Below are 8,901 nucleotides of genomic sequence, written 5' to 3' on the forward strand. Positions count from 1 at the left end.
ACACAAGAGACTCTTTGTTATTTGGTTGCAGGGTTGTTTGAGAGAGACCATCTTCATCCTACGCCTCCTACGGATTGATAAACCTTAGGTCATCCACTTGAGGGAAATTTGCTACTGTTCTACAAACCTGTGCACTTGCAGGCCCAACAACGTCTACAAGAAGAAGGTTGTGTAGGAGACATCAGACCGCAGCCTGTTGTGTGCTTCAGCTCGGTCTTCGGCTCCATAGCCCATGCGTTGCCGCCGGGTTTGGGAAGTTTATGGGCTAGGTTTTTCTTCTTTTTAATGCGTTTATTTTGTTGTCTTTTCTATTTTTACTTCTTATTTATTTTTCCATCTTTTTTTGGTTTTATTTGTATTTCCATTCTTTTATTTATATATACATTTTAAAATTCACAAAAATGTATTCATGAACATATTTTGAATTGGCAATCATTTTTTAAATCTGTGCACATTTTTGAATTGGTCAACTTTTCTATTGTACCAGTAAATATGCCTTTTTTTTCTTTTGACACTTTATCGTGCACATGACGGAACTTCTAGCATGTGTTCTTGTAGCTTGGATTTTATAGTAAACCTATTCCTGTAGCATTGTTCTATTCTCCTTTCTTATTTGATAAATGTATTTATGTTGTTACTTTTAAAAAATGGAGATTTTCAATAGGTAATTTTTCTCTAACTATAAATCACAACTATTCTATTTATTCATGGTATGCATTTGTCTAATATCTTTTTCATGAAGTGTGATAGGAGCCAATGGTGATATCAGATCCCACTAATTGCTTTCCTGACCAGGAAAGGTGTCGTGTACGTTTTCAATGTGTCATGATGCAAGTTTTCTTATTAAAATTGGCTAAGGTGTCTATAAACACAAGCTTAGTACAACTATACAGATATATAGCAGTGCGGGATTATATGGATTCATTGCTTAATTATATTGTCCACCATAGTAGGGATGATCCCATTACGGTGCAACAGGTACACATCTATACCTATGCAAAATTGTTTTAAATAATTCATTCATTATAGAGCATAAGTTTAACTATACTTAATTCATAGAGATGATGGATTGAAATATAAAAATGATTGGCATGCTACAATGAGTTAATCTCTCTCCGAGCATAATAGTTGAAGGAAGGTGGAAGTGTTTAACTCATTATGTCTCTTTGATCTCTTGTGGGTTGTTCTGTGTAGAATGAAAATACAGAACAATAGTATGTTTGGATTAAATGAGACAATCTTAGTTCATTTCTGTTGCTTAAGTAGGTATTTTTGTAATAACATTTTGGTGTTATGGATGGATACTAGCTTACATGTGGTCAAATGTAGTGACTATTATATAAAACCTAGAATTATATTATTGAGGAAAAATACTATGAAAAATATTACCAATTTAATAGATTTGAAATCGAGCGATATATTAGTGAGTAATAGGTATTTAAATAAAAACAGATGTGCTAACTTGGACCATGAATACATTTTTTGGTTCCACAAATGCATCCAAGAGTTCTTATGACAAATGGTATAAACACAAGGAATGCCTATCCATTGAACTACAAAACCTTTTTTTGCATGATTGTTGCGATAAGTGAAATTGTATGTTTACTCTTATAATCATTTGAGGTGTTGGTAATGATGGCTCCACTCCGAGGATCTTATCTGTATGGATTCTTGCATAGAGAGGATCTTATACAAAAGATGGTGGTATCCTTGCACATAGGAAAGGTTATAGTTGATAATATTTCCATGATTTATCAAATGTTAATTTTCTTGTGGATGTGGCTTATGTTTGTATGTTAGTTTAGAACATGCTATCATTTATTTTAGGTTCTTTGTTAGTTGGATAAAAGAAGAGTATACACATTAGATATGTCTTACTTTTTTTACTATAAGCTACTACAACTACTAATTGTTTTGTAGGGTTCTGTCATTGTGATGACCGGCCCTAAGAGGGGCATCATCATGACATGTCTTGTTATAGTTGAGTTTGATATGAGACTCAAGATAGGAGAGCAAGAAGAAGATGATCTACAACTTATTGATGGTGCGATAGACTACTGCGAAGTAACCACTGCTTTTCGCCCATTCATAGATCGCATTAATGGCGATTGTGGTGCAATTGATATCACTTTAGCATGAGTTATCAATGCAGTGGAGGCCACAATATACATTACCATATCAAAAGTGTTGAGTGGATTCATTTTATCTCTAATTTCGATTGTGTTTGTGGGTGAGTCGCATCAAGGAATTGAACTCTTTTGTAGTCTGATTGGCGAGTCATGTGGCTTAACAAGTAGATATGTGATTGCGGTAGAGATGGATACATTGATGCATTTGAGGTTAAAGGTAGGTTAGAAAGATTATCAATATGTTGATCTAGAACATTATTGTAGCTTGACAACAAAAATCCATGGATGTGACTATCGACAAATTATGCTTGAGCATGCATCTATCTCGCTATAGCTAACTTGGTCAGCTATGCCATAAATAGAGTTGGTGTATTATATATTAGGGATTTATTTGAAATATTTGATCCCGCACTTGATACATGTCTACTTACAAGTAAATATGTGCTACCCACAATCGCATTATATGACTCAATCCAGGACTGACCTGGCCGACTTCCTCTACTATCTCTAGAAACAAGATACTAGAATAGAATAACTGAAATGGAATGGTGAGGAATGTTTTAGTTCAGTTATCAAAATCAAGAGTAGCCGACAAGGAGCAAAAAGAACTTCTAGGTGTAGACCTCCTTTAATCATCTATATCTACACAATGCTATGTATAAGGTCATTTCACAACAATGGCTCCTCCTAACTTCTTGTGTTGAAGACATCTTATCACTAGCGTTCCCCTGCTCTTGCTATCTCCCGACTGTCTCTACCACCCCATCTCATTGTTGAGTGCTAGGTGAACTTGTTGTCTCCTCCCCCACGACCATCCCTTTCCCCACGCCAATTCGCCCCACCCCCACCAATCTACCCTGTCTAAAACCCGTGCACATGTCGTAGATCCACTCATCATCACCCTCCTCTGCACGTGACCACGATCCTTCAAAACATTGAGCCACTGCTTCCTTGGTTTTTGAATTTATTATTCCTCAAATTAATCGAGGTTATGTTCAAAATGAATGTCGGTGAGGTTGGGCCATCAACAAAAGGAAACTCAAGTTTTTCAAATTTCTTATTCCTCAAAGTAACTAAAGTTATGCTCAGAATGTCAGCAATGTCTAGCCCCTCAATGAAAGGAAATTTATGTTTTTCAAATTTATTGTTACTCAAAGTAAGCTTCTTGAGATGAGTTGTGCGGCACCGTGACGAGGAACAAATTGACAAGTTCACCTAGCAGTCGTACATTCGTGTCCATCAAGTATACATCACAAAGACTTATTTTGAAAAGTTTATGTAGCTTTTCGGTCCAGGGTGGTAACCTACTTATCCATCCATCGGTTCTAATACATACAAGAGACATGGGAGGTGAAAATGTTGCGTTTGTGCTCATGTTATCAGTATCACCGTCACCATGTTCCTTTTTTAGTGAAACACAATAATATAGTTTTATTGGCTCAATGCTAAATGACAAAGAGCACAGAGATTCATATGTAGCTTTATAGTTATCCCAAGAAAAATGTGGATCAAATGAGCTTCTTTGCCAAGGATAACCACGCCTATTTCCTCAACTGCAACTGCCCAACTTCAGTTAGTCCATGCTCATCAACTTTCTAGGAAACTTCAAGATGTGATAGTATCTACACTTTTTGTCAGCCTCACTATTCCATGAGGGAGATGAACAACCGAAAGTGACTCATATGGCCTGGAGTGATCTGGCTCTTGGAGCATACAATGGCTTTTGTAGGGAGTGATCATATCTTTCCTTGTCTGATGTCAAAGGTCCCGAGGTACCTGAGATTGTCAATCTCCATGGGAAGCTCATTAAGGTCTGTGCTCCTTAGGCCAAGCCACTTGGGATGAAACCTATTATCTTAATTTTCTGCTTCTTCAATCTGTTGCGGCGTTGTATGTCCAATGTTTTGGCAAATCATAATTGATAAGATGTTACCGTGACAAGGAGCCTTGATACTGGCATATGTCCTCTCGATTTGCATGCGTTGGATACATGAAGCATGTGGCTTGTCGCTTTTTGGAGAGTTGTTGTAGTTGAATTCCATTGCGAATGGAAAGATAGTGTATAAATTCATGTTGCAGCATGTGTCATCTTATCAATGAAGGAGAAACCATTGCAAAAACTTAAGTTTTCCTTTACAAACTTTTTTTACCGGGAAGAATAAGGCCTGGAGCAACAAGCGCACCAGGTCCATATGCTTGGCGTGACCCAATCGAGTGACCTCATTTCTTTTGGTGATCATGTTTTTAGCAAACCATCATATGAGTAAGCTTGTTTTGCTAAAACAATTGAATCTTAGGGAAAGAAGCATAACTACAAAGGTCCACATTGAGTGCATGGTGTTGGAGTTGTGTCGAATATAGTGTATATTGTAGGTTACAGTTGGACTCTGAGTAGTATTGTGTTTAGATAGTATATGGAGTCGTGGCCTAGTAGGACACTTGTATGCTAGTCCTCTCATATATAGTGGGGGTAGACACATGATGTAACATATGTCAACATAATAGCACAGGAATGCAGGGGAAGCCGGAGGCATGTGGCGGCGTCCAGGGCGACTGGGTGCGGTATTGTAGTGGTATCATGGTGAGGAGGGCCCCCGGGGATGTAGGCATATCAGTGCACCTAGTTAACAAATCTTGGTGTCGTGTCTCGTGTGATTGCTTGGTCCTCGAATGATCAATGATGTGCCTCAGATGTATTCTAACAAGTGGTATCATGAGCAAGATTCAATTTGAGGTTGTCATGTAGTTGATTGTATTTGTGGCAAATCCACCGTTCATAATTTTTTCATACATGTCACTCTTGATTCATTGCATGTCCCGGTACTTCGCCGGAGGCATTCACATGGAGTCATATTTTTTTCTAAGTATCGAGTTGTAATTCTTGAGTTGTAAGTAAATAAAAGTGTGATGATCTTCGTTATTAGAGCATTGTCCCATGTGAGGAAAGGATGATGGAGACTATGGTTCCCTCACAAGTCGGGATGAGACTGCGGACGAAAAAAAGAGGCCGTAAAAAAAGAGAAGGCCCAAACAAAAAAATTAGAGAAAAAGAGAGAAGGGACAATGTTACTATCCTTTATCCACACTTGTGCTTCAAATTAGCACCATGATCTTCATGATAGAGAGTCTCCTATGTTGTCACTTTCATATACTAGTGGGAATATTTCATTATAGAACTTGGCTTGCATATTCCAATGATGGGCTTCCTCAAATTTCCCTAGGTCTTCGTGAGCAAGCGAGTTGGATGCACACCCACTTAGTTTATTTTTGAGCTTTCATACAACTATAGCTCTAGTGCATCCGTTGCATGACAATCCCAACTCACTCACATTGATATCTATTGATGGGTGTCTCCATAGCCCGTTGATACGCCTAGTTGATGTGAGATTATCTTCTCGTTTTTGTCTTCTCCACAACCACCATTCTATTCCACCTATAGTGCTATGTCCTTGGCTCACGCTCATGTATTGTGTGAATATTGAAAAAGTTTGAGAACATCAAAAGTATGAAACAATTTCTTGGCTTGTCATCGGGGTTGTGCATGATTTAAATATTTTGTGTGATGAAGATAGAGCATAGCTAGACTATATGATTTTGTAGGGATAGCTTTCTTTGGCCATGTTATTTTGAGAAGACATGATTTCTTTGTTAGTATGCTTGAAGTATTATTATTTTTATGTCAATATTAAACTTTTTTCTTGAATCTTTCAAATCTGAACATTCATGCCACAATAAAGAAAATTACATGGATAAATATGTTAGTGAAAGTGCTAGTTATCGACTAGAGGGGGGGGGGTGAATAGGCGATTTTTATGAACGTCTTCAAAACATGGAAGTTTCAAAGACAAACAATAGAAACAACCTAATTGATATGCAGCGGAAGATAAACTACAACAAGCAAGCCATAATCAAGTATGCAATAGCATTAACGTTCGAAGATTAATAGTAGCTAGGTAGTAGGATCAGGATGGAAGATAGTATGAAGCCAATCAACAATAGTAGTCAAGCAATAAAGTCAATCAGATAAGATGATAAGCAATGACTTCACGAAGACAAACTCAAAGTAAAGGAGGGAAGAGATAGAACCAGTTGCTTGTCGAAGACACATGATTTGTTGGACCAGTTCCAGTTGCCGTGACAACTGTACGTCTGGTTAGGGAGGCTGAGATTCAACTCAGAAGACTGTGTCTTCACCTTATTCCCCTTGAGCTAAGGTCACTTAGTCCTCGCCCAATCACTCTGGTAAGTCTTCAAGGTAGACTTCCAAACCTTCACAGACTCCGTTCACCCGGTAATCCACAATGACTCTTGGATGCTCAGAACGAGACTCCTAACCGGCTGGAGGATGCACAGTCCTCAAGTGTAATAAGTCTTCAGGTCACACAGACAGAAGGACTTCAGTGATGCCTAACACTCTTTGGCTCTGGGTGTTTGGGCTTTGTCCTCGCAAGGATTTCTCTCTCTCAAAGGCTTCGAGGTGGGTTGCTCTCAAACGACAAAAGCCGTATACTAACTCTGAGCAGCCACCAATTTATGGTGTAGGGGGTGGGCTATTTATAGCCACTAGGCAACCCGACCTAATTTGTCCGAAATGACCCTGGGTCACTAAGGAACTGACACGTGTTCCAACGGTCAGATTTCAAACACACACGACAACTTTACTTGGGCTACAAGCAAAGCTGACTCATCCAACTCTGGATAAGATTTGCTCTCATTGTCTTCGCTCGAAGACATAGGATTTGGGTTGAGCATCACTTCATTCACTCTGACTTAGTTCACTTGGACCCCACTTAACAGTACGGTGGTTCCTATGACTCAACAACGAAGAAAAGGAAACAACGAAACCACACAATCTTCGTGCTCCATAGTCTTCACGCAATGTCTTCTCATGTCATAGTCTTCAATATGAATATCTTCTCATACCACCATTGTCGTCAATGTCTTCATACATTTTTAGGGGTCATCTCCGGTAGGTAAACCGAATCAATGAGGGACACTACCTGCGTTATCCTGCAATTCTCACAAACGCATTAGTCCCTCAACCAACTTTGTCGTCAATACTCCAAAACCAACTAGGGGTGGCACTAGATGCACTTACAATCTCCCCCTTTTTGGTGATTGATGACAAACTGGTTGAAGTTTTCAACGGGGATAAAGTATGTGAAATTGTAAAGGACGGAATTTGTCTTCATAAGTAGCAAGGGCTCCCCCTGAAGATGTGCATATAAATAATTTTGCTTTTGGAATGCAAATGCACATGGCAGGTTGTACTTGTGGAGGTCCACTTCAACTTATGAAGATAATTAATCATGCATGAAATGATATAGCATATAGGATAACATGCATAATGAAAAATGGATGTCTGTAGGATGACCTAAGTGCGGAAGTTATCATCGCACATGGAAATGCAAATAAGTAGCCGACGACCATCAAGTTTAAGTGTTACAACTCAGAGAACCAAATGTTTCAAAACGCAAGAGTTGTAAGCACGAGGCAAAATATAACGCAACCACCCATATGAACCTGCTTGAAGACTATCAACTCATACGCTTCTCCACCTTTTGTCAGTAATGACCAAAAAGGTTTGAAGACATAGAACATCTACTCGTCTTCTTGATGAGTAGGTGAAGCACCAGGGTTGTTGTCGTTGGGTGGCGGTGCAGATGAACTTGGTGCAGTGTCGATGCGCGCATTAGTAGTAGGAGGTGGTGAAGTAGCATCATCTTCATCATTGATCACTCTGGCATTTACCGTTGCCGCGGAGGAAGAATATTCAGAGTCTTCAAGAGATGGAGTTCTTTGTAAGACAACATTCCGTGGAGGAGTGGAGTCAAACTGAAATCTTTCATTGAAGCCATCGTCTTGAAGATCTGCTTCAGCACTAAGCAGGGTCAAACTCTTCCATGATCGCCGGCAAGTTTCGTGAGCAACAAAGGCATTCTTGGTGGCAAGGTTGCGAATGCGATTGACATCCACCAAGAGACTTTGCATCTGAAGCTTGAGACAGAAATGATGCTTATCCTGTTTCTGATGAAGGGCCACAAGAAGTTCTTGATCATTGAGAACGCGAGAATGCTTCCGAGGCCTTTGGGCAATGGTGCTTTCAGTGGCTTCAGTAGGTGCTCGATGAGGCAGACGAGTATTTCCAGCCAATGGATAGATTCGTGTAGCTGCTTGAACACCTTCAATGGGCTGAGTGAAGCTTTTGTGCTCGGCATTCTAAAGACAAAGAGGCTTCTTGGCAGGGTCAGCATATATAGCTTCAACTGACATATCAACCTCAGGTAGAAAAATCACATGATTGCGAGCAGAAGGTTGATAGTTGACAGTAGAGTGTCGCTTTATGAGGCGCATGACCCATGGAGCATAAAACTTCAGACCAAAGAGATCAGAGCCGGAGGCAGCAAGTTGTCTGATGAAGAAATCTTGTGTATTGAAGCTGATGCCATTGAAAATGTAGAAGACCAAAGTCTTCATAGCTCCTTCAAGCTTTGCCGCTGATGAATGTCCTTTGATAGGCCATAGAGTCCGCCTGATGATGTGATATATGGTGCGTGGCAGATACTCAAGGTCTTCAACAAAGAACTCTGTTGGATATTCAGCGTCACGGGGCAAAGGCTTCATCATGCTCAGCATCTGACTCATATTGGGTTCAGGTCTATGAAAGATGCTTTCCAGGGCATTGCGATGATGTTGACAGCCAGGTTCATAGAGTTCTCCCGGAGTGGACAGGCCTGTAAGCTCGATGATATCCATAGCTTTGGCTTCATGA

General features: G+C 39.8%; 1 pseudogene; it reads left to right on the forward strand.

The window, feature by feature from the left end:
- The first annotated feature begins 527 nt into the window (after nt 1-527).
- On the forward strand, nt 528-2,487 carry LOC119321550 (annotated as a pseudogene).
- The last annotated feature ends 6,414 nt before the right edge of the window (nt 2,488-8,901 follow it).

The sequence above is a fragment of the Triticum dicoccoides genome, chromosome 6B (genome assembly GCF_002162155.2).
Source record: "Triticum dicoccoides isolate Atlit2015 ecotype Zavitan chromosome 6B, WEW_v2.0, whole genome shotgun sequence".
In the NCBI taxonomy this organism is placed as follows: Eukaryota; Viridiplantae; Streptophyta; class Magnoliopsida; order Poales; family Poaceae; genus Triticum; species Triticum dicoccoides.